Source organism: Catharus ustulatus, chromosome 8 (assembly GCF_009819885.2).
Source record: "Catharus ustulatus isolate bCatUst1 chromosome 8, bCatUst1.pri.v2, whole genome shotgun sequence".
Lineage (NCBI taxonomy): Eukaryota > Metazoa > Chordata > Aves > Passeriformes > Turdidae > Catharus > Catharus ustulatus.
This window is the reverse complement of record NC_046228.1, coordinates 12,620,832-12,642,434: the sequence shown is the minus strand read 5'-3', so window position 1 is coordinate 12,642,434 and position 21,603 is coordinate 12,620,832. Positions and strand designations below refer to the sequence as shown.

At 42.7% G+C, this 21,603-nt stretch overlaps 1 protein-coding gene across 1 annotated transcript in view; it reads left to right on the top strand.

Annotated features, from left to right (window-relative positions):
• CNNM2 (cyclin and CBS domain divalent metal cation transport mediator 2) overlaps positions 1–21,603 on the top strand; it is a 116,609-nt gene that overhangs the window by 5,954 nt on the left and 89,052 nt on the right. The window lies entirely within an intron of this gene.

Here is a 21,603-nt window from a genome sequence, read left to right as displayed (position 1 = left end):
TGAGTCCAGTCTTCCTTTGAGTAACTTTGATTTAGTAGGTCTGAATGCTCACTTTCTAGTTTATCTAGCAGGTTGTCTGTCTCCTGGGCACTTTCTCTGTGTAACCCTGTGACTGCAGCATTATGAGAAACTGGAAGAAACTACATAAATCCTTTCTGGGATTATGAAAGGCACGTAAAACTTCTTGGAAAACAATATCGTTTTCAAGGCTGCTTAGCTAATAAAAGGCACCTCCTCTGATCCTTCTGGGGAAATTCATATAACAGAGCGAATGTTGAGGAGGTCCAGTGTGGAGACTTTTCTGTGTGAAGAGAGTAGGGGAGTGGTAGGTGGGAAGGAATTTGCCACCAAGAAACAGAAGTCTTAGCATGCTGTGCCTACAGATTTATTCCCTGAACAAAAATTGCATGTGGGGGTGGGGGTTGCCTCGTGACAAACTGTTCCTTGGCTGTCTGACAGCGCAGCACCCGCAGGTACTGCACTGCCAAGAGCTTTGCTGGCCTTGCAGAGCTCCTGGGGGATGCGTGCTCGTTCCACCGGAGAGCAGCGGATGTGGGTTACTGCAGGCAGCCCTCCTGCTGGTATGCTGAGGGAGAGGCTCCAAGGGGAATGCATCAGGGAGCAGCTCCAGTTCTTCCTGGGCTCCCTGCTGGGAGCATTTTGTGTGGACTAGGAGAGCAGCCTTGGTGAGGAGTCCAGCTGTGGAGTCCTTCTGCTGCTGAGAGTTGGAAGAAACATGTGTTTGAGGTGGCTGGCAGGGAGAGGAGGAAGTGAGTTAAATGGCTTGAGCAGTAGAGGTTGGAGTTTACCTGTGTTGAATGTGATTCTTTGATTGCTTTTTAACCAATTTGACATTTGACAAACACAAGAAGTTGCCTTTTCCTCCCCTCAGCTGTTTGCTCAGTTAGCAAATGCTTTCCTGTGCTGAAGCTGGTGGGAGTGAATTCTACCACAAGTGAACCATGCTCCTATCTGCTTTCTCTGTGTCTGTTATCTGTGATAGGCACAGATGTAAACTTCAGGTCAGTCTGTTCAGCCAAGCATTTCACAGCCAGTTTTGGAGCAGGATAGATCAAAGAGGCAGAATATCAACTTCTGTGCAAATTCATTAGTGTAGGAAACTGATCAGGTAGTTTAACCACTACAGTGTCCTTCCAGATCTGAGAATTTTTTTGTTTCATTTTTTTCTCTGCTGACATGAGGTTCTGAGGAGTAGAACAATTTCTCAGTGAACTTCAGTTGACTCTGAGGGCATAAGAACAATAGCAGCGAATCCTCTGCAGTAGGTAATTTCTGACAATGGCTGGGGCTGCTCAGAGAAAGTATTAGAAAAGAGCCAATTTATTTTGTTCCCCACGGAAGCTTACTGATCTCATCAGGCTGTGATTCAGGAAGTTCTGGGACTAAAGATACTGTCTTTATTAAATAGCCCTAGATGCTTATTTCTCTCTGTGAGCAAGTCTAATCAACACTGAACCTTTGTCAGCTCTTGCACAGAAACAAACACCAGTAGTGGGTGTCTCCTTCTGTAGCTGTATAGTGCTAGTGGCAGAGGGAGGTGGGTCTAGAACTAAATTTCTGATTGTCAGTTCTGTATGAAGCCATCCAAAGGTAGGTTTTGTTTTGACATGCTGTGGTATCGCTCTAGCTGGTAATTTAGGAAATGAGGGTGTGAGCCACCTCACACTTCGTGTGTATTATGAGCCTGAATCTCCTCCCTGTTTTATTGAAGGAATCATTATAGTGGGGGGAAGTATTGTGGGGATTATTAGGCTGATTAGCTTGGACCATCAAAACCACTAGACTGTGACAAGGTCTACTCATCTTCCTGGTGCTGTCTGGTGTCAGATTTTGTCTTGCTCACTTGGAGGGCACACATCCTAGTGCACAGGAGTTAAGATCTGGAGGTTTTGAAGTCTCACTACTTCACCTCTTTTAAACATTTAATGTCTGCTCAATATTAAGAGTCCTAAGTCAGTCTTACAGCAACTTAGTCAGAATCAAGTAGAACAAGAGTGAAAGCAGTGTTGAGTGAGTTTATAGACCACCAAGCTGTGCTTTTATTATTATCACTTAGCAAGAGCTCACTTTTGCATTTCCTTATGTGCCTTTACAGAGCTGTGGTGCAATTGCCAGTCTAGGTAGGCCAGTGGCACTTCTACTGTTGAGTCCCTTCCAATTTCACTAATGGAGCTTGTAAAACTAGCCCTCAACACAGAGTACTCTGAACCATACCCCAGTGAATGCAACCTGGCACTCTTGTTAATTTGACAAGGTCCTGAATTACAGCCTACCAGCTACAAATAGGAGTGTAAATACTTGGTGCTAATGAGGCACTGCCCACAGTACATGGCTAACAGTCCATACCAGGTGCTGGATCCAGCCTGGCTCCTGCCAAGGTCACTGAGTAATTTCAGGACTATCAAGCAATGGGGTTTTGTTTAACTTTTTACCAATATATAGTAATAGAAAATGAGACACATAAATCTGGTATTAACCTTCTTCTAGAGGAATGCACCTTTTCCCATGGCCAAGAAATCTGCATGGCTCAATAGCTGGTAGAATAAGCTGTGCTGGGAATAAACTAGGGCTAGGTGTGATGATAGACAAAGCAGGGCATGGAAATAAAGACTGTTAAAGACCTATAAAGGGAAGAGATGACCTCATCAGTGTAGGTGGCCTTATAGGAGGGTAGATGTAGGGAAGAGAAGGGAATGGCTTGGAACAGGTGAGGTGTTCCTGTAGTGTTCTAAATAGCTTTTTGTATAACATGGAATAATAAAATTCTGATTCTGCAAAACATTGTTATGGTTGAGGCAGAGGAACTGAAGTTTTCCCATAGCTTCTTAAAGAAACCCTCAAATGCAAAACCGAATGCCAACAAGAAACCCACTGAAACCCCCTCTAATGTTCTTACTCCAGGACAACAAGGCATACAGTGTCTTTCACAAAGTGGGCTTAAAAGAACCAGGTTCCTGTTTGACACTCCAGCTTGAAACACAAAGTTGCAATAGCAGAAGGAGAGATGGCAGTGGCATCCATCATGCTTGAAGAGGAACTGAATGTTCTTTTGATTTGCCACTGGAGTTGCATGTACCAAATGTTCTTAACACACTGGCCAGGTCAGCTTATTTTTGCATTCTTGGTTCTCAATAATAATGAAGCTTTGACTCCCTAAAAATTGTCTCCATTAACTCTTTCCTTTTTTTTGTGTCCTCTTCCCTGTTTGCGGCTTTGTCAGTAGTAACTTGCCGCTCTGAAGGGTCATAGGTAGGGGCTCGTAGGAATCTTTGAGCCATTGCTGTTGTGTTTTCTGTTAAAATTGTCTGTGAGCCTTCCAGAGTTTTGGTAGACAGTTTTCACAGAAGTGAAGAATAGCTTCCAGGATTTTCCACACTTTCATGCTGTCTATGGGGCATCATATAGATTGTTTGCCTTTGAGGATTGGGTTGTTGTAGTATGCAACCAGTAATGCCAGAGGTGTGTGTTTGTCTGGAAAGAATGCCAGAGGTGTTTCTTTGTCTGTTGGCTGGCCTGTTGAAATTGGGATTCTTGGGATTCTTAAATGGGTGTTTGTGGTTATTCTTGTGATTTAAAAACATGACTCAGACTTGCTCTTCACCTACTGGTGATGATACCTTCTTGAAAGGGCTAGTGAAAAAATACTAGAAAACCAACTTGTCTTGTAACCAACTTGTCTTAAAATATTCAAGCCCTAGATTAAACAGAAACCTCAAAGCAAAAGAAGCTTATGTGGTTGGGACTTACTTGTGTCTCTTTATATTAAAGCATTTCACTTGTGAAATGTTTGGTCTAATAATTTCAGTGTTTATGAAACAACAGCCCTTCTCATCAAGGAATTGTATTTTGAAGGACAGAGTAAGTGTGATGCCTGTCAATCTGGGAGCTGAAACCTGATGATTGTGGAGGCTGCAAGAGTTTACAAGTTAACAGGACTCAGTTGCAGTTACTAATTAACCGAGCAAGAGCTTTGCTCCAGCCAAAGGCACTGGTGCCCCGAGATGAATGCATATATTCAGCACAAAAGATCTGTATAGTTTTGTTTTTTGTAATGTTTTTTGTTGGTTATGCCATTCTTTTGCTCCCTAAAGGAGCCACTCTTCAAATGAGAGTGGTGTGGTAACATTGCTCTCTGCAGGGTGACCTGTGCCCTCAGACTGGGCTCCTACTTCCTTGAGGTTCTTTCCCACAGAAAGTGCGAATGAAAGTTGGGGTTTTCTTTACAGTGAGTTATTTTGTGGTGGTATAATCTCTCGTAGTGATGGCACAACCTTTTGTGACAGCTGATCTTCATGGAGGTGAACAAAGCTTTATTTTCCTCATTTGTCCATGGATAACAAGGGCAACAAAAATGCGGATTCTGCTTTGGTTGGATACCGTGCTACCAGCAAACAGTTTAGGAAGGATCTTACCATTTCTGGTTTTCTTCCAGGACTCCACCTCCGGCTTTCAGGAGATTGTCCTGCCTACCCTTTGCACTGGGGGGTTCAAAGTACAGCCTGCGGGACCCCTTTCCATGCAGCAGTTATGTGAGGACAAGGACGATCAGTTGCCTGCTTTTATTGCTTGTGAATTGCTTGTCAGCAATTTCTAGGTGCCTACAAATAGGAAGAAAATCTGCCAGTGTGAACTTGTTCTTGATAAAAATTTACAATCTGGCATTGAAAGTAGGTGTGGCTGTGAGTTTTAGGCAAGCTGCAGGCTTAGTTCTTCCTATCTTGCCTGGGACATCTTTCCATTGGAAGCTAGAACAACTCTTACAGTTACAATTCCCATAGACAGCAAGTGCAGGCAGGGACCTTAGCTAATATTACAGGGCATCTAGTAAAGAGGCTTCAGTTCAATTTTTTTACTTGTTAAACTAGGCCAGAATTGTGAATTAGAGTTATTCAGTAGCTCTTGAACTCCAAGGGACATCACTAAGTTTTTGACTCAAGGTGGATAAATTTGTGATCTATTTTGCTCTGTGAATTTGTGGGGTTTTTTTTCTCCCTACTGTGTAACTAAGGTATGTGCACAGATAAAGGTTTTTGGCTTTCTGACTTTCAGCTTTTATTTAAATCTCTTGATGCAGTGTGGGATTGGGTAAGAATCTCTAAAAGTATCTTGAAGACTCACTGGATTAGGTCTTCCTTTTCCTTCAGCAGAACAGAGGAATAAGAGATGCCTCACTGAAGTTGGGGCAGTGGACCTGTGAGTACCACACCATATGGACTACATGGTTGTAGGGGTTTGGGATTTATGCTGTTTTTCAGATGTGATCTGGTCTTGTTGTGTGCTGGTTCCCTACCCCCATAGGGAATAACTTTTATCTTCTTGTTGATGTTCTAATTTGCCTGGAGCTTTTTGGAGTGGTTAGGTTTGAAAACACTAATTTCAAAACAGTGAATTTCAAGAACTTCACACTGTTCACAGGGAGTATTTTTTTTTCCTTCTCTTAGTGTTGAAGGATTGCTTATGCTGTGTGGATGGGATTTCTCCTAGAGAAATCAAGATCCCTGTCCAAATCATGTCTATATCTCTCTTAATAAAAGTGCTGTACATCACACTCAGTGTCAGCTACTAAAGGTTTGACTGCTCACTTGCAAGAGAAATGGGAGACTTTCCTGTATGTTGTGTAGAGGAAAGTCTGTTTCTGATCCTTCTCTACTAGAGTGTTTATGTTTTCCTGTGACCCTTACAGGGATCACAGCATGCTTAAAACTCTGATCCCATATGATGGACCCAGCCTCTCCATCGTAATCAGGACTGGCAGTTTTCTGGGTCTTTCTGTTCATTTGACAAAGGCCCAGAGGGGATTTGTGGTCCCCAGTACAGAACTGCTTTATCAGTAGTGTGGTAGTTTAATTCAGTTTGCGTTGTGTTGTCTGAAGGCTCCCAAGGAGAACCTGGGAAGGGAGAAGTTGCACAGTTCACCCTGTAGGCACTCTTGGTGGGGGGTAAAGCTTCCCAGTGTGGGAATCCCCTGAGCTTTGGGCTTGAGGAAGGCAGCTGTGGCTGTGAAAACACGTAATTACCTACTGGATGCAGGCTCCAAGAACTACAGCAATCTGTTGCTTGATGCCAGTCATAGAGTTGAACCTGTGAATGCAGTTGTAGTGTGTGCAGTCAATGAGCAAGCAAACAGAGTAACTTTCTTTTTTTTCCTGCTTTCTTCAATGCCCCTGGGGTTAACGGTGGGAATGAAGGTTTCCCTGTGCTGTGTGATGCACCACGGATGGGAATCCCAGTCTCTGCTCCTCCTCTATGCAGGGGGACACTTGCTGTGCACGGGTTGAGAGGTCTACCAGGAGAGCTCTGATGTCAATGGCTCTATTCTATTAATGTTGTTTTTTCTTTCCAGAGCAGCTGTTTTAAATTTCCCAGTCTTTGCTGTAATCTTTGAACAAGCTTTGTTTTATTATGAGGGACACTGCAGAAGCGTGTGAGGTAAAGTGAAGACACACATACATTTTAGTGTTGAGGGCATTTTAATTTCTGATTTCTGGCCTAGAAACTGGGTTTAAACTTGTTGCTTGCCTGCTGTTTGAACGTGGTCCAGTGTAAGAGGCTTTAATATGTTTCTTCTTTGCAAATCATCAACCCCACATCTTCCAGTAAAGGAAAGAATTTGGGAGTATAGCTTCCAAGAGTAATAGCCTTCTCAACCCTATGCGATGCACAGGCTCCAACCAAAAAGTTCCAAGGAAAATACTCAGAAAGGGGGAAGTTGTCTAGCTTTAATTCTTGATGGTTTTGTGTTTAAACTATTTGGCTTTCCAGAGAGATCAGTACATGTTTTTTTTCAGACAGATATGCAGCCATGCTGGAGCTAATAACTATGTGGACTATCTTAATCCAGGCATGGCTTAGAGGAATTAAGAAAATGTCTCTTACCAAGTTTGTATTGTTGATGCTCTGTTGTTTCCTGTTGTTCCCACTACCTGATAGATCTCTACCTGGAAACACACCTGAAAGTATTGGAGGCTGTTTCTAGGTACCCTGTTTTCTACTTGATCCATAGAAAGAGTTGAGTGCCTTGAGCAGTGCTTGAAAGGTTTAAAGTAGGGTGCTGAGCAAAGAGCCACCATGTAGAAGGTGGTAGGCTTGGGGATTTTAGTGGTGTCTGGGTCTATTTCCTTTGAAAAGCACTGGGACAGCAGTGTCCTGTTTTTAGTGAACATTTAGGAGGGAATGAAATGCTTTAAGATCCAAAGATTCTTTTAAGAAATGAGATTATCTTAACCATCCTCTCCAGTGCTGCAGTTAAGGAATGAGTGTGTACTGTGATTAAACATGTACTGTCAGTTAGAGGCAGCATGTAGTTCCTGGGAGGGAAAACTCTTTATGTGGTAATGCTTGTGAACAATAGTCCTAACAAATCAGTCTTTTCTGTGACTTTGAGGATGACTTGGACATAAAAAAAACCCCTTTAAGATAAGACTAGATGCGAAAGTTCTTATGGATAGGCACAAACTTATTTGTTTGTTTTATTTTTTGTTTTGTTTTTTTTAATCTTAGTAAAACTGAGACTTAATTTTCCTATTCCTGCATTTTTTCCTTCATAATGGAAAAATGACCCCAGGAGATCAAGAGCATAACTGCTTCAAGAGCATTGAGAGCTGGGCAAGGGTAAAGTGGTGGTTTTTATCTTTTGGACTTCCTAGCACTGTCCAATGTTATAGTTGAGTGCTTCTGCTTCAATTACTTTGCTGTAGGATGAGGACTCATTTTATCCCTTTCCCTTGTATCAACTGAATTGGTTTTGTGGGAGCCAGTATGTTTCAGCTTGTCTACTGTAATTTAGGTTCTGTAATGGGAGTTTGGTTTAATGTTCATGTAATAACTTCATTGCATGATGACTGCAATTTTCTTTAGACCGAGAGCCCCTCTGGTGACTCAGATTTTGTTTCTCTTACCCTGAGTTCCTTGGCGGTCAATGTCTTCAGCATTTTCACTCTCCTTTTTCAGATCAATGTGTAGTTCTCCTGGCACTGTTTTTTGGCAGTAGGTGAGGAAAAACAGGAGACTAGGTAATAGATGAGATAAGGCCATCCACTAGGCAAGTGTGTAGAGACAGTTAAGGTGAATGTCCCGTGGTTAGTGCTCTGTTCTGTGCAGCTTTATGGCTACTAAAATTGCTACTGTAGAGTTCATTGTTGGGTGCTTTCTTACCTCTTACTGACACAGAGATGTTTGATACGATGCTTTTTCTTTGTGTCAGAGATGCCATTTATCCTTTTATCCTGTGCTGCTTGACTTTTGCTTTCAGACAATTTTAAACTAATGTCCAATTTAGGATTAATTCTCTACTAAATGCTTTCCTGTTTTTCTGGGCTGAAAACCTAGTAGGCAAGTCTTTAAGGGGCAAATCTGTTAGTGCCTAAATTCCCAGAGTTAAGGAATATGCAGTTGACTGTCTTTTTTTTCTTGTTGGTGACAAGGTGGTAACCCAAGTATGATTAGATATGTTGGCTCCCTCATGAATCAAAGTCTTGAGCTCTTAATCCTGGTGCCACTGGAAAGTTGTTCTTGCACCATGGGCAGGTCAGTCATACCAGAGGGGAACACTGCCAGAGGGTTCCTTACTGCCGACCATTCCAAGGAATCTTCAGCAACTGGCTCAGAGGGATGCAGTGACACAGATCCAAATCTGTTCTCACTGCTGGTAAATCCTATTCATTTGGGATAAAAGGGATGGTTTAGTTGGACTCTTCCCTTTTTCCTTGTTGGGGTGAGGTGATGTGGGGAAAGCGCCCACCAGGTATTCGTCAACAATTAAGGGGATGTGCAAGACTTCTTGTGATGGTCCAACCCTGCTCTAGGGTGGTGCAGGCAGCTTCCTCCATCTGCCACTCAGTGTCCTGCTTTTCCTGAGGGTGTTGACAGGCTGGGTTCTGTCACTGCTCTGGTGGTTGTTCCCTAGGGTGGACTTGCCTCTGTGACACAGAATTGAAAGGACCTATGTCCTGATGATACCATTATCACTGTCTCTCTATTGTCTCTCACCACTAGTGACTAAAGTCTGATTAAAGTGTCTGTTGGTGCCCTGGATTATAAGCCAACACCAAGCTTCTGCACTAGTTTTTCTGACATGAAGAGATGTGCTGTACTTATCATAGTGAACTGGCTCTTTATTGTTTTCTTTGACATAGGAGATAGGAATAGGAGGGAGGAGCTGAGAATTCTCCTGCTTGTCCTATTCAGAAGATGGATTTGACTGGGACAGTGAAGGCTTGACCCATTTTCTCATCCCTCTCCCCGGAGTTTGGCTTGTGAAGGGAAGGTGAGGATAGGGATTATTTAATTTTTCTTCTATGACTCACGAAATTGAGGTGAGTGAATGGTAACCTTCAGTAAAATGCAAATTCAGAAGTGTCATTGAAAAAGCTGCTACCAAAGGTAACAGATATAGATTTCTAGTTTTAGATAAAATTATTTTTCCTTAGTTTTTAAACCTTTTGTGTTGGAACAGGGAGCCAAAGGGAGTGATGGTGGGACTAGGTAGGGCAGCCTTTGCAGGCAAGATGGGAGTGTTGCAACCTTTGAGTTGTTAACCTTTTGAAGTGGCATGGGGTAGATGTCTCATTACCCTCGCCTCAACACAGGCACGTTTTATCTGTGACATACCAAGCAAATTGCCTTTTGCCTCAGAGATGGTGCAGGGCTGTTAAACCTGTTTGGCTTCAAGGCAGTCATTCTGTGGATTCTCTTTATCTGCCCCTGTGAGGGTCAGGAGGCCTGCAGAGGCCACCCTCCTCTTCCAGGTGTAATGTCTGCTCTGCAGGACCAGCACTTAAGGCAAAAGCTCGTGTTGAGTGAGGGCTTTTTTAGTAAGTGCTTTCAAAAATAGCAGTAGATGGTCCCTCCAGGGTCAGGTGAGGGAGCTGCAATGCTTGCAGGAAATCTGCAGCCTCAGTTAGACAAACCAGGGGCTGCTCTGCCCAAGTACGATGTTTGAAGATCTAACTAGAGAAATTGAATGTTAAACTAGGTTTGTGGTTTGATTTTAAATTTGATGCTAAATTCTGGTAGCCAGTTGTCATCTTTTTTCTTATTTCCCTATCAGAATAAGCTGTTCTTAACATAAATGACTGACTGCGTTAGTGTCAGTCAAAATGTTAACTTCAGCATGAAGAAACAATTGATCTGAATCCTGTTCACTGCCAAAATGCATCTGTGGGTACATGTTTCTTGGTATGTCACATGTCTGTAGCAGGTGGCAATAATACTGAGCAAAGTGGAGAGCATTTCTGCTGGCTTTTTTTTTTTTCTCCCAGCTATTGCAAACTCCTGTGACATTGCTGAGCCAAGCCTGTATATAAGGGTGGTTGAGGAGAATCCAGAAGCCCTGAGAAGTGAGGGAAAGTAAGAAAACTGCAATTATTCAGTGCATGGGAGAAGTTTAAAGCATAAAATACAGAACATGCAAACCATCCTAAAAAGGGTAAAACCTTCTGATGAGAGTAATCATTAAAGTGTCTGACCTTCCTCTGCTGCACTTGTCAGAGCTAACACGTTCCTGCCTTGCTGTCTGTGCTTGCCTGTATTTTTGGCATGTCTCTGTGATCCATTTAATATTACCAAAACAGGTGCCACATAGACACAAGCAGAAGAGCTGCTTCTTACTGTTCCACCAAAGGATATGACTCATTGCCAAAGGGATGGTTCAGTTAGCAGAGCAATAAATTAAAAATATGGAAATTTTCAAGGTTGCCACTGATAACTCTTCCTTTTGGATATTTTCTGTGTTATGGATGCAACTTTTGACTGTGGGCATTGTCCATTAGGAATCGACTTGTGCTAAGTTTAATGTATGTGAATCTCATAATGCAGGTGACTGCTTGTTAGGGAAAGTTGAGCTGGATTTCAGCCTGTAGAGGGTTATTGACTTGATCTTTTAATCTGTCAGCTCATTCTTCACTCCTCTGTTTGGATGTTGTAGTTTTGAGATGTTTTTGGAAAGAGTACTGGGAAAACTTGCAAACATTTTTTCAAACAAAAGATGGTTTGTCTTCATGGCTGGGAGGGTTCATTTGGACACTTGCTCTGATTTTTTTTTTTTGTTTGGAAAACTGAAGTTCTTAGAAGTTAGATGGCCTTGGCTTTCTTTGTTCTTTCCTCTGTCTCAGACATCTGTATCTGCTCTCTCACCGAGCTCTTTATCTTACTTGGCTTTTCTGTGGATGCCTGGAGGCCTTGGCTCACATTCTCAAGAGTGTCCACTGGTTCAAGAAGCCATTGCTGCTATCAAATTACCTTGACAGCTGTTGTCCCATTTCATATTTGCCATCCCCTCCCCCTGGCTCCCTTGTGATTTTTGGCAGAAGCTATGGCTATTGAGCAATAAAACTTGGATCTGAGAATCATGTTGCTGGTGGGAAAATGAGGTGAGAGCATACTAGTTAATGCCTTGCAACTTGACTTCTTGCTGATGTATAATCAGTAGCATCTTTATTTGAAAACAAAACCTACCACTAGCTACTCTGTGGATTGAGTGGATGGTTCATTTACTGCTCATCTGGAGTTGAGCCATAGGTACTGGTCTCTTAAAATAGCACACTCTATACCAAGATGTTTATGACCAGACAAGCTCTTGATTTGGAGTCCTTGACAAGTGCCTGTGCCTAAGGACTGCAGAACTTGGATGTTAGTGTTAATGAAAGTAATCCATAAGGGCACATCATCTTCATCTTCATCTTAGTTTTATCAATGATTCAGCCTGTGTGTAACCTGGAATAGCACTCCTGTGGTGCTATTTAGTACATGTTAAAGATGGCCCTATATGATCTTGCTTGGATTTGAAATAACAAAATACAGATATAACATTTGTGGGCTCTTGTCTTGTGTGAGTTTGGGGATTTAATTGCCATTTTTTAAAATGCAACACAACACTTTTGACAACTGACAGAAATGGTGATGATCTTGGGGCCAGCCATCATAAGAGAGCTGCCATCTCTGCAAACTCTCCTTTCAAGAGGTTTTGTGTTTCATTTGTCAGTTGTTGGAAAAGTTGGCTGATGTGTGGCATGCTTTAATCTCTGCTGATCATTCCTCTTGTCCCTGTTGGAACATGTCAGCAACTAAATTTTGTGTAACATACTGGCAAAATTGAGAAGGAAGGAAGGAGCAGATCTTAATTGGAAAGATGACTGTCAGAAAACAATTAATGTATCCGGAACACTCAGATGAGAGGAATGCATATAGGAAAAACATACGAAAAATTCTTGTGCTTGCAATATGTTTGATTTACTTGCTGATAACATCAGTGTGAAATGTAAAGCTTGTAAAAGGCTGGATTAGACCAGCCTTAGTGCTTGTCTTACAGCTCCTAAATTGCTGTGCCAAAGTCGGAAGACTCAACTCCTACTGAATCATGTGCTGCCCTGTTTTGTTCGTGTCTGTGGAGAAGGGTGCTTTAAGCAGTTGGTGGCTTGCTCTGCTGTGTATGAGAGAAATCATGAGTTTGGAGTGGCTGTAGGTGTGAGGGCTGGGGCCTTGGTGCTCCATCAGTCAGAGCTGGTGGATTGTGGCACATGATACGGTCTCAGCATCTCGTGTGCTGTGGAGTCCTCTTGGGCCTGAAGAATGGCTGGGCTTGTGGTGGGCTCAGCTGTGAGGTTGGGGGGAAGCTCAGAAAGCAAGGGGTCAAAGAGGATGTCCTCTGACTTTGGAAGATCGCAGTTACATCAATACCCCCGGAAAAGGAGCAGAAGTAAAATAGAGAATGGATTACATCTAGATGAAAAAAGCATGAAGCTGTAATGTTTGAGTTGCAGGGTGGGATGCATGGGTTTTCTGTTGACATGTGGGGAAATAACATTTTACTGACTATCTTCCCCCCTCCCCCCACAAGCAAAAACAAACACTCAGAACGCCTCAGTTTGGTGCAAAACTTGATTTAAGCATTTAAATTTAAATATGTAAATTTTTTTGTTTTTAAGGAAAACGGTGGCAATTTATCCTCCCTGCCCCACATTCCTGGCTATCCTGGCATTCAGCATAGGTTTAAACAAGATGCTCCTTGGCCTGATCTCCCCATGGAGGTTTCAGAAAGCGCTGGAAGGCTTGAGCTTCCTGCGATCCCTGGCATGTCTTCCGTTACGCAGCTACGGTTTTTGTAGCAGTAGGGGACTTGTTAGTTTTCCAAGTGCAGTTCCCAGCCAACGTGTCCGCTCCGCGGTGTGGACTCCTGCATGTTCAGTGTTAAAATAGTTCTATAGCTTTCAGGCATCTTGCATTTCAAATATGGGTGGAGAAGCAAGTGTTGGCCTTTAAGGCAGGGATTTCAAAGCTTTCTGATAGCAAAGGCCATGTTGACAACTTGGCAAGCACTTGTGGGCCCAAGTGTGTGCTAGATCTTTAGGATAGGAGCTGACTTGCTGCAGGCATTAGAAAGGATATTTTGCATTGTTTAAATGTATTGTCAGGTGTATTATGTCCTTTCTCTGCAATGTGACTGCTGAAATGTCTCCTCCTTTTGTGCTAGGCTCAGCTGACTTTCCCAGCAGCCAGGGAAGGGGTTAATTTGGTGTTACAGCTCACTCCAGCTTGTCTCTTGCTGTCCAGTGTCTTCTCCCTAAAACTGATCCTGTGGAATCCCATCTCGGGAGCCCTCGGCTGCAGCAGCTCACACGGTGGCTGGGGAGGGTGGAAGGGAGCTTTGGGGAAAGCATTCAGCTCAGCTGTCAGGTTACGGGGTGGGAGGATGCATCCCGGCTGTGAGCCCTTTGCACCCCTCTCCTGGGTGTGGGAAACAGGTAGGGTCCTGCAGCTTAGGAACTTAGGAAAGCAGCTGGTTCTGGCAGGGCAGAGCTTGTCTATCCTGGTCAAGGTCTCAGAGGTCTTACCAGGTTACTTGCTGCTTGTTGACTGTTTGAAATACCAGCATGTGTCGCTTCCGTTCTGCTCTTGTGCGTCCCGGCCTCGCCGAGCTGCAGCTCTGCCTCCTTGCGTTGGGTGCATTACCTGCCTTGGTTTGCTGTGGGATTTGAGTGTCTTTGGGTAATAGACAAACACTCTACCAGTGCTTAGTGCACTGTGCTTGCATCTGTAAGAAGCTTAATTTTCATTTCCTATGTGAGGCAAGTGAAGTGCGGGGGACAGTGCAGAACAGCACAATGCAGGAAGATAAATGCAGTGCATAGACACACCAAAACTTCTTACCTCAGCCCTGTTGCAGCCACTGTGGCTTTGAGGTGTGGAGTGCAGCCAGGCCGATTGTTTGAATCCGTGTGTGGCTCATGGATAGAGCCTGTGTCCCGCACTGAGCTCTGGCCGCATGGCTGGCTGGAAGGAGCAGAGCTGGCACGGATGTTTCAGCTTTTAAATGCAGTCACAGGTTTTGGTCTGAGGTGGAAAGGTACTTTAAGAGCTACATTGTTTTGCATGAAAGACTAAACAACAAATCTGTGGCAGTGTGGAGGAGAAGCCAGTTTTCCTAACTCCTGGTCATGTGCTTTCACCACAAAGACCCCGTTTCTTCTTTTACTTAACTGAAGAATTCCATTAGATCAAAAGCTAGTTAAGGAAAATAGAGCCCCATGTGGTCCTGTGTGGTTACTTAGGCAAGTGCTATTTTTAGGAATCCCAATTGAGTAAGCCCTGGCTCTTACTGCTGTTAAAATCCATGGAAGTAAAATTAAAACTCCTATCCTCATCTCAGCTGCATGTAGGCCACTAGGCCCCAGCCATCCGGGGTTTTTTTTCCCCTTACTTGTGCCTCCCCCAGCACATTCCCTGCCTTGCGGGGATTTTTGCCTTTCCAAGTGAGAGTTAATCAGTTCTTTGGGCGTGGGAGACTTGGAATAAGGCAGGTAGGAAGTAACGAGTTGTTCCCGAGTTGTTCCCCTTGTTAATGAGCGCTTGCCCTCCAGTCCAAGGGTTCAGCCTAAATCTGCTCAACTTCTCCACTTCAGCCTTTGTGTCCCAGTTTCACTGATCTGCAGGTGTTTCTCATCCTTACCAAGAGCAGAGAGCCCACCGACGGCAAAACTTCGTTTGCAGTTCTTTCTTTGTAGTGCTGCTGAAAAATACTTTTTGCTCACAGAGTTTTATACCTAAACCTGCCTGACAATATTTGGGATGGTGGGCATTGATAGAGGTAATACAGTTTGTTCTTGAATAAAGATATAAGAGTACAATTTATTTTCTGGAAACAGTTGTTTGATGGCAATCAGATACCTTTCCATGACTTCATGCCTCGGCTTGGAACATGCAGAGGTGTTTCACTGGTTATTTTTGTGAGTGTTCTGAACAGAAAAGTAGCAGAGAGGTAAGGCAGAAAAAGAAGCTAAATGCTGAGGAAGTTTAGGTTGTGTGGCATCAGGGGAAGCCTGCTGAATCTTTCTGAGCTGGTTGAAAAGGCTGAAAACTGCAAGCACTACTGTATTTGATTAATGCTGTTTGCACAAATTACTTTAAGGCCCTTTTTAAGAGCCTGGAGATTTAGCTAAAGGACTTGGTTCAGAAGTGAGAGTGAAAAGTGTTCCGAGTTTGAGAAGACCCTTTGTTGACTGATAACTTTTTCTGGGTTACATGATCTCTTTTTGGAGAACCCTTTGTTTAAAAACAACAACAAGAGCAGAAAAAAAAACTTCTGAAGTCTTGTGTCAGAACTAAAATTGCTGCATTACTGGCCTATATGGAGAAGATGTAGCAATATTCTGAAAAACTTGGGATCCTTTTAAATGCTGAGCAAGTAACTGCTGACCTTTTGAGCTTGGTTGACATTAACTACGTGCTAATGTTTCATGTCAGGTTGGGAAATTAGTCAGGGATGTTATTTGTCTGTGTTGGTATAAATGCAGTTAGATGGGCAATGTTTGCTTAATGCTTCAGTTTTCTCCATTTTGAGACCTGGATTGAGTTTGGCCAGCAGAAGAGTGATTTTACTGGTACAAATTGCGTATTCTCTTGGGTGTCCCAGGTTTGTGTGATGTGTACAGAGGCCACAGGTGATTTGAACTGAAGCAATGCCCTAAAACAGCACCAGGAAAGTATTAGTGGTGGATTAAAACATCCTTGATTGTGCTTGGAGTATGGCATGTACAAAGCTACACTACTGTGTCCTGGGTAGTATGGATGTGACTGTGTCAATAGATAAGGCTCAGGGATATTTAGCAGATACATAAAGATCTGTTGCCTAAATTATTCATTTTCCACATGTGTCATCAGTTCTTTTCTATGGCTGTGACAGTCAATCGCTTCCATAGAGCAAGAGGGTCTTCAGTTCAGAATGTGAAATCTTCACATGCAGAGGAGTGGTTCTTGTGATTGTTGGGGATTTTACTTGTGACCCCCTTTCACGCTGGGAGCCTCAAGTCTGTTCCAGGACACCAGGTTCCCACTGTGTGCTTCATGTCTTGTAATGCTTATTATAATAGTCTCATCTATAAAACTGTTCTACCTAAAGTCAGCTTTTTGCTGAGTATTTTTTCACAGAACCCTCAAAAGGAGGATGTGGTTATATGTTCCTCAGGGCTAGGGTAGTTTTCTGTCTGGACAATTTGGGCACTTTATGGCTTCCCATCAAAGAATGGAAGCACAAGTAAATAATCCTCAATTCTTTGAAAAATGTGGAGTTATTAATGCTTAACTGACCTTCACATGGACTGGGGATCAGAAGCAGCATCAGTTTGTTGACTGCTGCAAAGATCAGCTGTACAAAGCTGTAAGACTGTGAGCCAGGAACTTTTGTCATAAAATATTGATCACTTCCCTTGTGGAAAAGGAAATGGAGGTAATGTGTTACTGCAGAGTCTCCTTGCTGCAGCTTAGCTAAAGAACAGACCACTGCCACACCACAGAATGTAATTAGGGGATGGGATGTCCTATGGTGACAGCCACTGAACTGACTGGCAAGATGTGACATTGAGTAAAGTGAACATGCATAATGTTTCTCACTATTGTCCTTGCAATTGGAGATGAAAACATGCATTTCTGATGTTTTCAGTCTGTCAAACAAACTAGTTTTGTAAATGTGCCTCTACCCTGTCCCCAGCCTCACACTTTCTGGGTGGCACTGCAATGGATGACCTTGCTGCCTAGCCTGCAAGTCAGTTTTGTTGTGTGTTTTGCTTCCCTCCCCAGTGTTGTTTCCCTAATACTAATTTTTTCCCCTAATTTTCCAGTGATTTGATATTTTTTTTTTAAATTATTCTTTGATATCCAAACCTTGTATTTTGTGTGTTAACCTTGGGTGTGTTTTCACCTGAAAATCCTATTGGGAAATGGGATGATCTAGGTGTGCCTTATAGGGTGTCTTTACTTTTAAAAAAGATCCTATTTTAAGGAGTTGTCTCTTGCAAAAGGCGAGTGAGAACTGCATTTTCAGAGCAGTTAAATCCCAATGGTGTTTTTGATTGTTTTCTTTTGACAGAAGTTTGTTTTGGGTTTTTTTTTTTTTGTTTTTGCCCTTTTTTTTGTTTGTTTGTTTAAGAAACAGCTGTAGAGTATTAGCATGTAGTGTTTTGGAGCATTCAAGTCAGAATGGATGCAAAATGTGGCTGAATAAAGATGTGTGGGAGCAGTGGGGTTCATTCTGTGTCATATTTGATGCCAGCCAAAGTGAGTGGAGAGTGTTAGTCCCCAAAAAGTTGCCTTTAAATAGTTGATAGCTTGGCTAATCTCACTTTGCTGTTGTCCTGTGTTACCCTGCTACAGGAAGGGAGTGACTGTGCTACTTCTGAGAGTTTTGGGGGTGTGAGAAGGTGTGCAGAAAAAGGGCTCTGCAAGAGGCTGGCAAAGAACAGTTCAGCAGCAAGGGTTTAGCTCTTGCACAGCCTCCTATCAGGTAAAGCACTTACAGGACTTATTCCCCACTAGAGGAAATAGTGAATATTAAGCAGAGAAGACCGTGTGGAGAATTATCACATGAAAAAGGTTGCTTTGCTTTGCTGTGTGCAGGGAGAACTGACTCACCTGTGTTACAGCCTGCTTTGGGTAAAGCAGTTGGAAAACTGTGTCACTTCAGCCCAAGAGAACTGTAAGAACAGAAGTGTGGTAATATATTAAAATTACATCAAAGGCTCTGGGAGATTTTAATGAGATCAGCCCCATATTTATTTTCATGGTTAGGAACAGAAATAACTGAATCATGTCATGGAAATATTCTGGAATGAGATGTAACAGCCAAGACTGTCTCTAAGCTGGTCAAAGGATTTGTTAACTCCAGTGCAGGCTGCTTCACTTTAGGGTAGTGAGAACTTGCAGACAGAGTATTTAGGCAGAGCAGAGTCTTGGGCAAGGTCCCAAAATGTCAAAATCAGGTGGGCATGGCAGAGTGCTCTTTGCATCAGCAGCAGGGCTATACCCTCTCTTTACTGTTCTGTCTATTAGTCTGGACTTCCAGGATGGATGAATCCGGTGGCCTGGAGCTAATTCTGGGGGTGGTTGGGCCCCAGCTCCCTGTGCCAGGCTGCTGCAGTGATAGCTCACCCCAGCTCCCAGGGCAGCTCTCAGCTCAGGTTTTCCTTTGCAGATAGCCAAAGAGACTGCAGTGGGATAGCACTGCCAGTTGTTTCAAGGCTTACATTTTCAAGGGTGCTTCATATTGCAGGGGGATCAGTGCTTTTGTTGAAGCCCTCAGAGGGTGTCAGGGATCACTGCCAGCTTAGCATCTTCTCTTGTCTTCCTTCCCCCACTTCAGCTCTTGGCAAAACTCTGGGCCTATTGGTACTCATGTGCCTGTGGCATGTTCAGGGTGCTGCAGGACGTCTGTCGCTGAGCCAAGGGTGTCAGGCTTTATGTGCATGTGTCAGCAAACCTTGCCTAATGGTTGAGTTTGAGAAGGTTTCTGTCCATTCTCTTGATTTTTCTCTGCTGTCCTGGGGCCATGTATGCCACTGCTAGTGCTGCATGCACTGTGTATTTGGGCAAGTAGGAACCTAAATATTTTCTCCTGGCTTTGTTGAAGGAAAGGTTGGGGTTTTTTTTTAAATGACATGTTTGTGTTTTTTTTTTATTCACTTTGCCTGAATTGAAGGGAAATCTTACTCTGCTGCTCTGAGGTTTGTTGGAAGCAGGGCTGCTGCCTGTGTGTGGCCGTGATAGGGATGAGCATACCTGCTTTGGAACTCAGCTCCAGCTGTAAGGTTACTCTGCAGCTTGTGGGAATTCTCTTTGTACGGCATTTCAGCGGCATCAAAGGCTTTAGGCACTGGACCTTGGGTCTTGCCTGTGTAGTTTGGGGAAATGCATCAGCTTCCATTGGACTGGATGGTGGATGCATCCCAGAAAGACCAGGGAAGCCACAGACTGAATCAGCAGTGAGTGGCATTTGGCCACAAGTTTGCACCTCCCAAGTTAGTGTTGAGGTGTTGAGACACTGGTGGCTTGCAAAGATGTAGATGTTAGGCTGGGAGAGTCTAGTCTTCCCATTTTTAAGCCAAGCAAGAGTATGAGAAATAGAGACCTTGTAAAGTAGAAACTGCTTTTGTTTTCCAGGTGATTAAGCTAGGAAGCCTTCAGGAAGGTTACTTCTTAGGAAGAATTTTTATGGTCCTATTTGAGGAAATAAAAAGTTCAGTTTTTTTCTCTAGAGTCATATTATTGTCATTCCACTGACTTTAGAGTTGAGGCTTCATGGTACCTGAAAAACTGTATTTTTTTTGGTAGCTAACGATATTCTCAGATTTACTTGGTTTTCCTGCCTCAGTCTGAAACGCTCTTCCGCTTGCCTTCAGCCACATAACATCTGCCATACTAACATTGTATTTTCTCCAGGGTGAATTATATTCTGAAACTCAGTAAAGGCACAGAAGACTTGCATGTAGTGAAAAGTCATTTTATAAATAAAGAAGCTGCATTTAAATAGTCCTTTAGAACTTTGATTTTTTTAGATGTCAAGAAGATGCATATAATTTAATGTAGGGGGCAGAGGTCAACATGACCTTTCAACAAGTAGATAGCTAAAGAGAATGCAAAAATGTGTCTCTAGCCTAAGTTAAGACAATGGAGAAAGTCTAAATATGTTATTCCCTTTTATTTTTTTAAATCTTCTCTCCTTTTTGGGCAGATATCACCTCAGATAGGTGAATTCTAAAAGTAAGGCAAAGAAATTCTGTCTCTGAAGTAACTGCTCATGGCATAATGCTTCTGTTCTTCCAAAAAGCAAATTGCTTAGGAAACTAAATCAACCAAATATTAAGACTCACTATTACTTTACAGTGCTTCATAGTGTAACCTTCATTGTCTGCATCCAGCATAAACTTACAGTTCAGTCACTTTTAAGGTCTCAGTGGACTTAATTTTGTATGTCTGATAGTGGTTCTTCCCTTTCTTTGTGAATATGGCATGTTAGTAAGGCTTGAGACAATTCTCTGGTCTCTTTCTCATGCCAGAACTGATGCCTGATGTTGGTCCTGCTATGCTTTGTAATGGCTGACATTATACACTGATTTATACCTCACTGAGCTCTGCATTTCCCAGGGGAGGGCCTGTGATACCTGTCTGCTGCCTATAAGCATATAGGTCAGGGTAAAAAGAGTAAATGACAGACACTCTGCCAGAGAATGAGTAAATATGGGGAGAGAGGAAGGAATCTTTTTAAATGTGACTTGGCTCTAAGTGCTACCGATCTTTACCCATTTTCTGTACCCATTTTCTGTGCACTTTGAAGGGAGCAGTGCATCCTGAAGTAGGTTTTATACTAAGACATTCTTGTGGAGCAGTGTTAGCCTGGGTCCTAGTCTTATACATAGCCACAGAAGAGAATTCCCTCTGAGGATTGGATTATCTTTCTTTTGCTTTCCTCAGATGCAGACACTGTCAGACATAGTCAGACCCTGAAACATTATTTTAATCTGCTTTATGTCTGAGAGGAGATGCTTTTTAATTTCAAAAATACTTTAATTGCGTTCCATATTGTCCTTTTTTGGCCTAAATGGAACATTTAAACAGATGACTGCCAAAGATTGAGTCTCCAGGCTCTTCAAAGTAGAGCATGAAGGTTTTCTTCATGCTGAAAACGTTGTGTTACACTTTGATAGAGCATAATAAAATGTGACTGCCTGAGATGAGCAGTTGCTTCATTGTGCATGACAGAGCAAATCAATTTTCCTCCCATTGCTTTTCCTCTTGGGAGATAACATGCCAAAATAGTCAGTACCCTGTACTATGAATGTTCCAGGATAGACAAATTGTTCGCTGAAGTTAGTGGGTTTTTTCCTTTCCATTTTTTTTCTCTCCTCCAATACTGACTTAAATAATTTTGCCTTTGGAAGTCTTAGCATAGCATTTCAGATATAAAAACGTGTTGCGGGTTTATGCCTTCACTAAAATATTTTTATTGGCTTTTTTTCTCCTGTCAGCTTAAATATTTTCTTGAATTTGGGAATCAAATAGTTAGTGTTGCTGCTCTAAAAGGTTTAAGGTTGTTGTGGAGAAGGTTTGGCACAGCTTTGTATGTTCTGTCTATAAAGAATATCTTCTAGACAACACAAGTCTTCCTCATTTTCTAACTTTGCAGGATTATACAGTGATACAGATTATTAAGTGTTGTATTGAACTGGCAAACAATGTTCCTCAACGAGAGAGAAATGAGATGCAAATTACTTCAATCTGTCAAATTTTGCAGTGTAGGAAGAGCAATGCAATCTAACA